The sequence below is a fragment of the Mastomys coucha genome, unplaced genomic scaffold (genome assembly GCF_008632895.1).
Source record: "Mastomys coucha isolate ucsf_1 unplaced genomic scaffold, UCSF_Mcou_1 pScaffold16, whole genome shotgun sequence".
In the NCBI taxonomy this organism is placed as follows: domain Eukaryota; kingdom Metazoa; phylum Chordata; class Mammalia; order Rodentia; family Muridae; genus Mastomys; species Mastomys coucha.
The window spans coordinates 89,574,675-89,588,527 of NW_022196898.1; the positions used below are offsets into that span (position 1 = coordinate 89,574,675).

A 13,853-nucleotide genomic window follows, 5' to 3' on the forward strand; every position below is an offset into this window, starting at 1 on the left:
GATAGAAGACCAGGAGCAGAGTTATAACACCGCACTTGGTGGCTGGAAGATAGAAGACCAGGAACAGAGTTATAACACCGCACTGGGTGGCTGGAAGATAGACGACCAGGCCAAAACCAGAGGCAACCGGGAAAACGTTACAGAGATTCTTTTGGGACAATAAAATTTTTCAATAAACAGGGATGATGACTATATAAAACTATGAATATATTCAATTAATACAGCCTATTAATAATTAATAATTGCACAGTTAAAAATACATAGGTAACTAAACAAGTTACAAACATCTTTCCACTATCACGGTAATTTTTAAAAAGCTGAAAAGAAAAACTTAGTAAAAAAATACTAATTAAAACAAAAAAAGAAAGAAAACAAACTCTTGGTTTACCAAATTAGAGCTGTTATATAATAGTGGGCAAAGGAATAAATACAATATATTATGCTCATTTAGGTTTTCAATATTACCAGCTGTTAAACTCTTTCCTTAAAGCAAACCAATCCCAATACACGAAAATAATCATTTATATTTAAAATTCAGGAGAACAGTGCCAAGCGATAAACAAACACCAACAGTACACTTATGTATCATCCCATCACATACTTCACAAGAACGTGCATTGTACTCAGTAACTAACAGGATTTCACTGCACTAAGTCAAAAGTAAGCTGCTGTAAGAGTATTTCTTGTTGTTAACTCAAATATCAAAGAAAACATTTACTCTAATAGAAAGGATATTTACCATTCATCTCTACTGCACAAAACTACATTACTGAAACTGTGAAGCACATAAGCAATTTAAATATTGGCCTTCTAGTATTTATATAAAAGCAATTCAGGATGCAGAAAGAATATAATTACACCAAAGACAGGATCAAAAAATGAACTGTTGCTCTATCTGACCCTTTATGCCTACTATATGCTGAGATCCTACGATAGCCTCAAAGTGTTTTCAACTGACTTCTTAGTATTTTCTCTCTCAGTACTGTTTTTATCTTGTCCTTACTTCCAGATCATGGAACACAGAAATCTCATGCAGCCTCATGAATTCTGCCCCTTTCCTGAGTACCACAGGTAAGAAGTAACTAAGTGTTATCAGTCCTATTCTACTCTTTGTCTGAGCACACGCTGATCATCTTTTGCCTCCATCTTACCTACTGCCTACAATGGAAATTTCCACCTCAGTCTTCCTGGGCTTTCATCTCCTTTCCATTTCCAGTCACATTTCCAAAACGGTGGGTGCTGACATTTAAATATGGTATGAGTAGGCTCCCAAGGATTTAGTGGCTGTGGTTTAGTTTCTATAAGGTACTAAAGAAATTTAAACTGACTATGATGTTTGGAGTTTAGCCCTTTGTGATTAGTATCCAATATGGTAATTATGAGGTCCAAAGATGAAATCCTGATGGCTGTTATACAAAGAACAGAAATGGAACCTGCACCACCACCTTTGCCTTCCCAACAAACATCCTCTCTGTATCCATGGGGCTCTATCAAAAAGAATGCCACCACCAGGTATGGTCCTTCAACTCAGGACCTCCTGAACGGCAACTCAAAATAAAACTGTTCTCTATATAGCTCACACACTCTTACTGCACTATAGCCAGGAAAATAATGAATTGTCAAGCTCTGGAGGGTAACTAAGATCTCTGGCAATAGCCTGCAATGTTTGGAGGTCTTTGCAATCTCAATGGCCAACAACTTGAAAAGGTACCCATTTCTGGGGCTAGGTTTTTATTTGTTAGCCTCTGTTGTTCTAACAGGCTTTGGTTTACAGTAACTTCATAATGGGTTTTCATATGAGTTCTTTGAAAAATCTTTAGTGTTATTTATCCCTTCCAGTTTCCATCTTCTAACCTGCCTTCCCCTCCCAGCCCTAATTTATCTCTCCTTGTTCTATGCTTTCAATTAACCCTTTATACTAGTGCCTTCTATACCCCTTCCCTTAAATGAACCTCTCCTATGGCCCCTTAGTAATTTTCTGATGTTTGTGAGTATTCCAAATGAAAATCACATATCTAAAGAGTCAAAGCTAACACCCCATAAATGAAAGAAAACATACAATGTTTGTCTTTATTGCCCTGGTTTATCTCAGTCAGGATTTCACCAGCTCTACCCATTTACCTGCTAACTTTATTTTTCTTAATAGCTGTGTAATAAGTGTCAATATACCATATTTTTATTTTCTTTTTATCACTTGATGAACAGCTAGGCAGTGTGACAGTAAGACCCTCTGATAACACCACATACTCAAGTCATAGACCATGGAGAGAGAAAGCTGGAACTGGTCTAAAAGCTCCATTCCTACTAGTCAGCTTTCACAGCGCAGTAACTGCTATCCCAACAACTCTACAAGTCACCCATTTCTGGGACAAGGTCTTTATTTCTGGCCTCGATTGTCTAGTAAGGACACTGTTGCTCCATTATACCAAGAAGAAAAGGAATCGTCCATCTTTCTCAGCTGTGAGCCTTGTAAGTTATAACAATGACCAGCCTGCCAGGAGAGACCTACTAATGCAATAGTGTAACTTTCTAATTTACTTATGAATTTTACTTAATAAATAATAAATTCTATTAAGAACTTAAGTAAAATTAGTAACTATGAGTCCCTAAAGTCTTTAGTTTCCTTCAAATACATGGTTCCAATAGGGTTTCTTCTTGAAACTTTTTTATTAGAAAGAAAAGGCCTCACTCATCTTTCAAGACATAAATGAAAACACCTGAGACAGGCTCACTACCAAGGCACCTGTCTCCAAGAGATGCTGGTTAGAAGACATTACCCTTACACACTAAGAACTAAGACACTTACACACTAAGTTCTTATGACTCCTGAAGATGAAGACACCGGCATGCTGTCACATCTGTGCACAGACATACAGCAGCCTACCCGCTCAGAGTCTCCTTTAAAGTGACTGTCTACTCCAGCTGCTAACTGTGCAAAGCTTGGTTACAGTAGTGACTGTCTTAGAATCCACTCATGAAATTCACCTTTCCAAATTATAAGAAATGCTCAATTAAAAGTAGAAACCTTTCTGTTTTATTTCATTAGAAATTGGCTAACAGTTTTAAAAAGTCAAAAAATACCACACAGACACAATTTACTACAATATGTAAACCAAATTCATCATAAGAAATCAGCTTTTAAATATATAACAACATTTTGATTTCACTAAACACAGCATTTGCTGTTAGTTTAAAAAAAAAAAAAGTTTTTGAAAGTGTCCTATAATGAAGATGTAGGATAACAAGTACGAGACATTACCAAGTAATGGCTTTCTGCTTTCTGCATATTTTCAACAAATACGGAATGCTTGGAAACACATGACCCGAACACCACCAGTAAGGCAGGAATGCCACAGACATATCAGTATAAAAAAGGAACAATAAATATGATTGCTCCAGAAAGGAACGCTAACAGAGTTTCCCATGTCAAAAACCATGAGAACCAAACCATGGGAAAATAAAAGCTATTGGTTTTTGTTCTTTTTTTTTTTTTTTTTTTAACAGCAATCACCAAACATGGGGGTTTGGGGGAGAGAGGGGGTGCGGAATACAAAAAGCTTCATTTATCTGATGAACAGGATTTTCTTGGGGTAAAGAACTGGAAAAGGTAGTGTTTTGTTTTGTTTTGTTTGTTTTGGTTTTTCAAAACAGGGTTTCTCTGTATAACCCTGGCTGCCCTGGAACTCACTCTGTAGACCAGGCTGCCCTCAAACTCAGAAATCTGCCTGCCTCTGCCTCCCAAGTGCTGGGATTAAAGGCGCAAGCCACCACTGCCTGGCTCAAAGGGTAGTGTTTTTAATGTAATTAATGAGTAATGTTTAATTTGCTTTACAATTTATTTTCCAGCATCTACAACATTTATTGCACAATTTAAAAACTAAATTCAAAAACATGAATCTGTAGTGAAAATTTTGTAAGAAACGATCTACAATGTATTTCTCAGGGCGCAATAATGTAGCTTGTTCCATCGACTCTCATCAAGTCATCAAACATGAGGAACTGTATTAGGAAAGGTTGAGAATCACTGAAGTAGTTCCAATTATCCATTATCCATCTGGGATAATGTAAAAAAGACACACTATCAACAGAGAGCTTGTTTTCTTGCCAATGTTGAGTGAACGCCAGCAAATCATTTTTAGTATCACAAATAAAATCAAGAGGGGGCTCTATTAGCAGCTAGAGCAGTAATTCTCAACCTGTGCGTCACACCTCCTTTGGGGATCAAATAATCCTTTTCCCAGGGTCACCTAACATCATTGAAAAACAAATATTTACACTATGATTTATAACAGTAGCAAAATTACAGTCATGAAGTAGCAACAAAAAAGTTTTATGGTTGGAGGTCATCAGGTCATCACAACATGAGGAACTGCATTAGGAAGGTTGAGAACCACTGAAGTAGAGGCTCATAAACCAAACAAACAAAAAAGCAAAAGGAATAAAACAATCATGAAGTATTGTTTAAAAAAAAAAAAATTAACTAAGGCTTTTCCAAATCCCAACTGGCTTGCTGTCACACTAATCCTTATTAATCTATCTTACAGGGCTGGTGAGATGGCTCAGCCGGTAAGAGCACTGACTGCTCTTCTGAAGGTCCTGAGTTCGGATCCCAGCAACCACATGGTGGCTCACAACCACCCATAATGAGATCTGACGCCCTCTTCTGGTGCATCTGAAGACAGCTACAGTGAATTACACTGGAGTGAGCGAGACCCCGGCAGAGGTCCTGAGTTCAATTCCCAGCAGCCACACACATGATGGCTTATGGCCATCTGTACAGCTACAGTGTACTCAGACACATAAAATAAATAAAATAAATTTAAAAAAAAATCTATCTTACAATATTACAGTAAAGTATGTAGTATTCTGTCTTGCGTTACAGTGTATTGTCTGTAGAGGAACTAGTCCTCAAATGATGCTAAAGATCATTTTAAAACGACTGTGACTGCTTTGGAAACTGCCATGGTGTGGCTGTGGTTTATACACTAGAAGCACTGCTGGGTACACTGTCCTCTCAGAAGGGATTACTGTGAAAGCAATCCACAAGAATGGGTTTCTAATAAAAGAGCAAGACTGGGTACAGTCCTTCTCTCTGGCTTCCCATCTTGCCACATGACTTGTGCCTACAGAGTCACCAAATGATGATGATGCTAATCCATCACATGGCTACCCAAGCAAAGAAGGCCTTCATCAAGGTGTAACCTAATCCTGAACTTTCATTCTCTAAAACTGAAAGTTTGTTAATGCTGTTTTGGATAAATGCCTACATTTTCCTTCATTTATTGAAATAGCTAGTTATTCTATCAAACCTTAGAAAATATAAACATGTAGCATTTATATATCCATGCCCAAAGATTTAATGTGTTCTAAGACTATGAGCTAAAAAATTCTTACCTCCATAAATTACCCCAAATCAACTATCTTGTTATAGCAACAGAAAGTACACTTACAGAGATGTCTAATGGAGGATCCCTTTAAATGTTGAGCTTGCTTTGCATTGAAAGCCTTTTTCTTTAAAATAAAATGATTTGGCTTTTTGTAGGTTGGAACAGTGGAACAGCAAAGCTGGCAAGCAATCACTGACATCCTTTCTGAATAAAAGAACTAGACTCTGACTCACTCAAGCACTTTAACTGTGGGTTCTATTTTTTAGTTTGTGAGTCAAACTGTAAGTAAGCAATTTTACCCAAAAGTTAGGGGGAAATTACCTTATATGGCAACAGTACAGAGAATACCTCAAACTATGTCTCATTATGAAGGAGGTGAGCCAGTGTTGACATCTCCATCCTTTTTTTAACTTGGGACAGGGTTTCTCTGTGTAGCCCTGGCTGTCCTGGAACTCACTCTGTAGACCAGGCTGGACTAGAACTCAGAAATCCACCTGCCTCTGCCTCCCAAGTGCTGGGATTAAAGGCATGTGCCACATCGGGTGACATCTCCATCCTTAAAGTCAGGAAGCCACCTCATTCAAATGCAGGACCAGGTTACTAGGCAACAATTCTCATTCTATTTAACCAAGTACAAATAAAACACATCTTCTTAAGCTGTGCTTCACTACTGCAATACTGTATTAACACTTGCATTTTACAGTCAATTTGTCTGTCTGTGAAAAAAAAGTTTCATGAATTTTGCAGTTAGCATATAAATACCAGTCTAGCAGAAATGTGAAGGTTTGGTTGTATGTAAAAAGAACACATCCACTAACATTTCAACACCAAGTAAACTTGTCACAAATAGGAAAATCAGTGTTCCTATCTGGAATACTTAATGGAATAGCGTTTTAAACAAAGTCACAATTAATTATAATTTTTTTTTAAAAAGTGAATTCTAGTTTGCCCTGGGACAGATGAACAAGGATAAGCGTATGTTGCTAATCTCCTCTCCTCTTCCTCCACCAGGTTCTCGTCAAGCCCAGACAGGTCATCTAAAATTGCATGTAAGCATGCACACATTTTCCATCTAGCGGGACTTCTTCCAGACTCTCAAAGGCATCTATGATCAAAAACCTTAGAATAGAGCTTTTCAAAACATGGCTCCTAACCACCAGCCCCACCAGAATACTTCCACAGTGAGGAGAAAACCTTCCATAGTCCACAAGCAAACCATTTTCAGATGTCCCAAGATAAAAACTCCATAAACATGGGAATTCCCAAAGGAGAATGGATATGTGCTTTTAGTGGGGGAGGGGGATAAAGATTTGCACACAAATGGAGATAAGCATAGCTTATCTAACATATCTAATCTTTTGAAACTCTAATCTTCATAATATAAATCAACATTTAATAATTATTCCAATAAAGCAATGCCCTTAATCCCAAGAATAATATAAAAGGACATGGCCCTTTGTCTACTCTCACTTTTAACAGATATATTCTTCTCTCCACAAAGCAAAGCTCCCCAGACTGCTTGTGACCAAAGTCCTCCATTCACCGGGTCTACCACACAGCAGTTATTCTAAAAATCTAACACATTTCTGTAAAAGTAAAAGAAAGCAAAGTTACTCACTCTAGGTGTCTATGCTACACAGACACACACACACACACACACACACACACACACATACACACACCCTGGCATCTACTAAACAAGCTTTATAAGCAGTTACTCTCCATTTTCATATTTCATGTCTGTCCACATTAGTGCAGGTCCGCAGACCATGCTGGAGGCATGCTGCTTCTAAGAAATGACTGTATCACATATTTCTTTTTGGTCTATCACACACGGATTAAACAGAAAATAACATAGACATCTAATAAAATACTACAGTATAAATGAAAGGCATTTTGTTCTTATTAAATACAGAGTGGAAAAATATTGTACTTTTATCAATATAAACTTCACACATTTCAATTTTTGTTCCATGACACTAAAATGAAGTCCAGAGTATTTGTGGCCAATTATAATTCCACAAGCTGTATGAACTTGTATGATAACTAACATCTGTCCTATTTCATTACAAGGAAACCTGAAGGTGTAAGATCCGAGTAAACAGGGACATCTCAGAAAAACACCGGGAGGCCAGGAATTTCCTTAATAAGATAAGCTCAGGAACTTTGGGAAAGTAGTGGAACTCTCTGGAAGGGAAAGCTAATTAACATTCCTCAGGTCACAGGGTGAGAACCAAACTGCTGGTGGGGACACATTCCACAGGGTAGACCTTTGCCCACCTTCAGACAAGGGAAGTCCTTGCCACCTCATCCCCTGAAGACCAATCAGTTTAAAAAAGTCACACTGTTTTGCCAATTACATTGTGTCTAATGGCTGCTGCCCTAAAAATTGAATAAAAGCTCACTGAACAAGTTGTGCGGAGTCATTGCCACCTCTCCTTAGGGTCTGGGATGGCCCCAGTGCACTGGAATATTAAAAATCCTCATGCTCTTTGCATGGATCAGGCTCCATGTGATTCACTCAGAGAATCTCCAGGTCTTATAAGGCAGGTCTAGCTCAACCATCAGCAACTCCTGTGCTCTGAGCAAGCCACTGCATCTGTGTTTTCATTCTGCTAAGATGGACAGAATGGGAGGATAAAATTATTCTAGAGTCTCTTTCAACTCTAAGGTAAAAAATACTTTACACACTTAATGACCTTCCATTTATCTAATTTCCATTACTGTTAGTAGCTATTTTCACTGCCATAAATTGTTACTACTGCCCAAATGCTTACTATACAGTATTAATGTTTCTCTGTTGTAAAACATTATACTTCGAAAATTCTTGAGAATGACATGAAATTGTTAAAACCCATGTACAACCAAAAAAAGATTTTATGAAATTGTTCAAAACAGCAACAAAGTTAATATTATATGTGAGTAAGAATCAAGATAAGCTGGGCAGGGTGGTACATACCTTAACCCTAGCTCTGGAGAGGCAGAGACAATCAGATCTCTGTGAAATTAGGACCAGCAGGATCTACATGATGAGTTCTAGGACAGCCAACCAGGGCTATGTAGAAGGCTACGTTCTTGTCTCAAAAAACAAGCAAAAACAGGCAAGATAAATTGCAATGCCCAGAAATCAAAATAAGTTACTAAAAGATCTGGGCTACTCATATTAATTAAAGCAAAATATAGACAAAATGAGTAAATAAGGGAACCATTTCAAACAAGTGAGGGCAGAATAAAAACCTACAATGTTACTAAACAAAGATATTTTTTAAATAGTGCACATATGCTTAGGTGTGAACCATACAAGGTTCTTTTCTCTTCAGGCAAGCACAGACACTTCTCTAAAGAAAAATCTACAGCGGCATTACTCAGATGGGCAAATCTAGAACTGCCTTCTTGTTCAGACCTCAAAACAAATTTAATTTAAATAATAATTAATTTAATAATTTAATCTAGCCGGGCGGTGGTGGCACACGCCTTTAATCCCAGCACTTGGGAGGCAGAGGCAGGTGGATTTCTGAGTTCGAGGCCAGCCTGATCTACAGAGTGAGTTCCAGGACAGCCAGGGCTAAACAGAGAAACCTTGTCTCGAAAAACCAAAAAAATAAAATAATAATAATTTAATCTAAAGAACAGAAACATTTTTCAGTAGTAGCAGCTGATCCCTTTGACATTTAAGACTGCATTAAGTATGCATACACTCACTATATATGCAGTAAGTATATGAGAACTAGGCAGCGATAAAGAACGAGCTATTAGACTAGTAGGAGAAGCAAGCATTTAGTTATTAAGTGTCTACTATGTGTTAGGCTGTCCCAGACTTGATGATACAACAATAATACAATGTACTCTAATCTCAGTCCAGGTAAAGAAAAAAGAAGCAATGCGAGTAAACATAAAGATATATAATAAAAAGACGGGATGAATCATATAAAAGAGAAACAGAGCAGAGAAAGGGCTCAGGATATTCTAGGAATGAGCCTTTGGGGCTAGGAAGATGTCTCAACTGGCAAAGGAGGTGATGCAGGACGTCTGAGTTCAGATCCCCACCCAGGTGATAAGCCAGGCATGGTGACAGGCATGTTAGTGCCAGGCAGGTGGGGGCCACACAGCAAATCCCTGAAGCTTGTCAGCCTGGCTGTCTAGCCAAATCAGCAAGCTCCTGACTCAGTGAGAGACTTCAAGAATCTAGAAAGTCAGGGTTAGTTGCAAGACATGAGCTCCATTCTTCCAGCAAATGGTTGATGTGAACATTAGCATTAACCAAAAGTATCTTTATGTACATGTATACATCTGCACAAACAGAGGAGTAAGTTACACACAGTTACATATTTTAAAGGTTGCAAGTAAGAATAATGGACATATAAAATATACATGTACCTACTCACTGACAAAAAAAATCACAAAGATCAGACAGAAAGAGGTTTTAAATGACTCATTTTTATAATGTTAACTTACCCTTCTAGTTCATGAGTTAACATTATAATTTTTCTTTAACAAACATCAAAAAAGCTAAACATTAAGAATGTATTTCTAAGAAATTTCACACAGTAGCCCACTAGATAATTATTATTCTCAACTGGTCATTTTAACTAAGTCCATTCCTGGATTTCCAAGCAAGGTATAAAGAAGCCAGAATATCAATTATCATTTGAGTTTGAAATCCTTCATTCCAGGAGCGAATGACTCTATTCTGATTTCTCTGGCTATATACTATGCAATATACTATGCAATATTACAGGACCAAAACACAGACTAACATGCTGGCACATATATCTTATTACTCAGAAATATTCAGATGGGAAATAGATTTCTCAAAATGTTTCTAAGTCAAGAACACATTTCATGGACTAAAAATGGTTCTAGTCCAAAACCGCTGCAATAATAACAAATGTTCACTGACTGTTCTCTTGAGAGTTAGGGCAAGTTTCAGACGGGAGGAGGGGTACCCTCCCTTAGGCTTGCTCCACTCCCAGATTTCAGAGAGAAGGAGTGATATTTTGTTTTTCAAATAAGCATTATGTTTCTTGTGTTTTGTTTTAATTGGAAGAATCACAGAAGAAAAGTACTGGGTATCTACCTTCATCAAAACCCTCTGCAAGCCAAATCACCTCCTTGAGCGGATGGAAAAGCAAAAGGCCTGGCACGAGCCCAACTCTAACTCAAATCAATTTTTGGTATATTCCTTTTTTCATTTGAAAGTCTAAAATTATATTGTGATGGTTAATTTTTATTGACAGTCTTACTAGACTGATCTATCACTAATGTGTCTAAATGTATCTGTGAATGCTCCTCCCCACAAGACAGGGAGGGGTTATCTGGAACAAAAGGGGAAGAAACCAGCGAGGACAGGCATAGTCATTCTCCAGCCCCTTGTTCCTGCATCCATGATGTTCTGCCTCATCACAGGCCCAGAAACAACAAAGCAAAGGCTATGTACTGAAACCTTTGCCGCTGTAGGCCAAAATAAATTCTATTTTTGAATATCAAGTGGTTGGTCCAAGGAATGAAAAAGCTGATTAACACATATATCTAGGTATCTAATCAATGGTATCTTTTCTTTTTCAAATTCTCACATTTATAAGTCCACAACAAGAGAAGCCAGCAACACCAACTCCAATTACTGAAGCTGATTCAACTCTGGTTTCTAAGAACTTTGATCCCATTCAACTTGTTTAATTTAGAAGGAATGCATACCAACTTGAAAACATGAAAAAAGTGGTGTAGAAAGAATGTGTGCTTTATTCTGGAAGAAAAATCCAAAAGTTCTTCACATCTTCAAGATAATACAAAATGCAGTGATAAATGTAAACACAGCATTTGGATCCAAATGTCAAGCACCTGTAGTCACCTATAACATCAAGCCAATCAAACTGCTGCAGGAATGGAAGAAAGCCTAAATGAGGTTTCACCCCGAGGAGCTATTGGCAGCTGAGAGCTGATGGAGAAGAAGTCAGTTTTCTTTGGAGTGTGGCTGCTGATAGGACCTACAATACAATGTGCAGAGAAGCAGCAATATTTGGAATTGGTGTTGGTGAGTTATTAAAATAAAAAAAAAAAAAAAAAAAAACATGAGGTAAGAGATTTGAGTCCTCTGGGAAGAGTAGGAGGAGTAGGGAACAGATATAATCAAAATTCACTGCATAAAGGTATGACATTTCCAAAGAATGAATTAAAAATATAAAAACTGCTTTTAGGAATATAATAATGGACTAAAGTCACTCTACTGAACACAGTAATGGTTTTCACACCCTTGATTAAACTGTGATACTATGAAATAGGTATTTATCTTCATCTATGCTTTCTGACATTGGTAGGAAGGAGCTTTGTCAGTTTCTGAGATGAATGATGGTTCAGAGACCGCAGACTGCACCAGAATGAGGGGTGATCACTAGAAAGACCAAAGCGTGAGTAAAGAGCTAAAAAATTCAGCCCAATACTCAAGAGGCAAGGAAAAGGAGAGAGGAAGACATAAAACAGGCAAAGATATTACCAATCATTCCTATATAATGAGGTTTCCACAAAAATGTTACAAAGAACTCCCAGACAGCTGAACAAGGTAGTGTCTGGAAATGGCACACCTAGAGACAGTGAGCATACTTCTCTCCTCATAGTCCTTGCTATAATCTGTACAGTGTGCAAGAGTAAGTTTTTGAGAAGCCAGGATTGTCAATCACATGGGCCTTTTTTCTTCAATGAAAAGAAATGAATGATGTGAATGATGTTGGGTAACCCAGAATGCCAGCATGAAAGCAGTTAAACAACCTGATGATCATTTGCAATGCTATTAGGAGCCACCTTCCTCCCGAACCCCTCAGTATCCTGAGCATTATTTAGACTATAATCTTGAGCTTTGTCTCTCAGAGAACAGAATTCATCCCTAGGAAAGAGGCACCAAGGACTCTGCATATTCCACTAATAGAATCTATTCTTACGCTTATTACAGATCATTCTCCTAGGCCCTAGTCCCAAGCTCTGTTTGGGACCCAATAGAATGCACTCTGATTGTAAAGGTCACAGGGGCTACTTTGCTAGGGAGCTCCTAGGAAACTATGCCTAAAACCTAAAGCTCTGTTGTGATCATTGTTTCTTGGAAACTCCTTCCCAAAGTTTTACTGGGCTTACTCGTGCAATTAGAATAAACCACTTGGGAGGCAGAGGCAGGCGGATTTCTGAGTTCGAGGCCAGCCTGGTCTACAGAGTGAGTTCCAGGACAGCCAGGGCTACACAGAAAAACCCTGTCTCGAAAAACAAAAAACAAAAAACAAACAAACAAACAAACAAAAAAGAATAAACCACAAGGTCAGACTCTGGAAGCTTTTGATGAAGTACCTGTAAAGATGGGAGAAAGTGACTCAACTCTCATTCTTCATTACATATGGATCATCAGTCCACTGGCTGTAGGCTTGCAAAGTACACAACATTCAATCTCTTCCATCTGACGGTCCATCTGTCTACACCTTTGGTAATATTCTTTAAGGTAAATAACGTCACTCCACCAAATCAACCAAACCCAAAGAGGGGAATAAGGGAACCTTAGTATACAGCCTGAATATAAATAACAACCTACTGCTTACACCTGGCATCTCAAATAGACGAGTTCTGTGGGATTACGTCCTCAACCTGGGGAGTATGATGCTGTCTACAAGATTAGAGTATCAGAACTGAAGACTTGGAAGATATTCAGACATCACCCTCCAGGAACTTCCTGCTTGGTATATGGAGAAATAGCTCTACAGGACAACTGTCAGATGTGTTATACTAAGTGGTATATGTCTATAAAAAACTCTGATTGTGTGAATGGGTTCTTCCCTCCATAATCTTTAAAATCTCGCAGAGATTTACATAACGTATTCACTAAAGAGACTCACTGGAAGAAGTTTAGAAAGTCTAAGGAGGAACTAGAGTCCATGAGTACAAGTTTGAAAAAGAAATGATTCCTGGCTTTAGCACAGTTCAAGGATTCAGTAGTCCAGTGAAGAACTTGGAGGCATTTAGAACATTCTAGAAATAAAGTAGAATTCTTAACAAAGTAGACAAAGGGAGATTTCTTTCTTAAAAAGGCAGCAAGCAACCATATCATGGATACTGAAGAATAAATATATGAATCTGAAGATGATAAAGTGAATACATAATCAATTAATAGAATATAAACATTCAGAAAAAGAGAATCATTAAATAACTTTAGTTAAGTACAATCATTAAGTCCTGAATCTCATTACATATCACACAGTCTCTTCAGTCAGACTGCAAATACTGTTACTTTTTTATTTTAATCTGACTATAGTTCAGAGTATATAGACTTATATTGTTAAAATAAATAATAAATGTAGCTTCAAAAGGAAACACTAAAATAACTTTGTATTACACTATGATTACAGAGAAAATGAAAGAAGTAAAGCCAGATAAAATTCTGACTATTTGGGATATTATAAAATACTTCAACACAGGAAATTAAAATGGCCCATA

The 13,853-nt window shown here is 37.7% G+C and overlaps 1 protein-coding gene across 5 annotated transcripts in view; it reads right to left on the bottom strand.

Moving 5' to 3' along the window:
- The window catches only part of Pdlim5 (PDZ and LIM domain 5), a 163,924-nt gene that overhangs the window by 122,436 nt on the left and 27,635 nt on the right, over window positions 1-13,853 (bottom strand). The window lies entirely within an intron of this gene.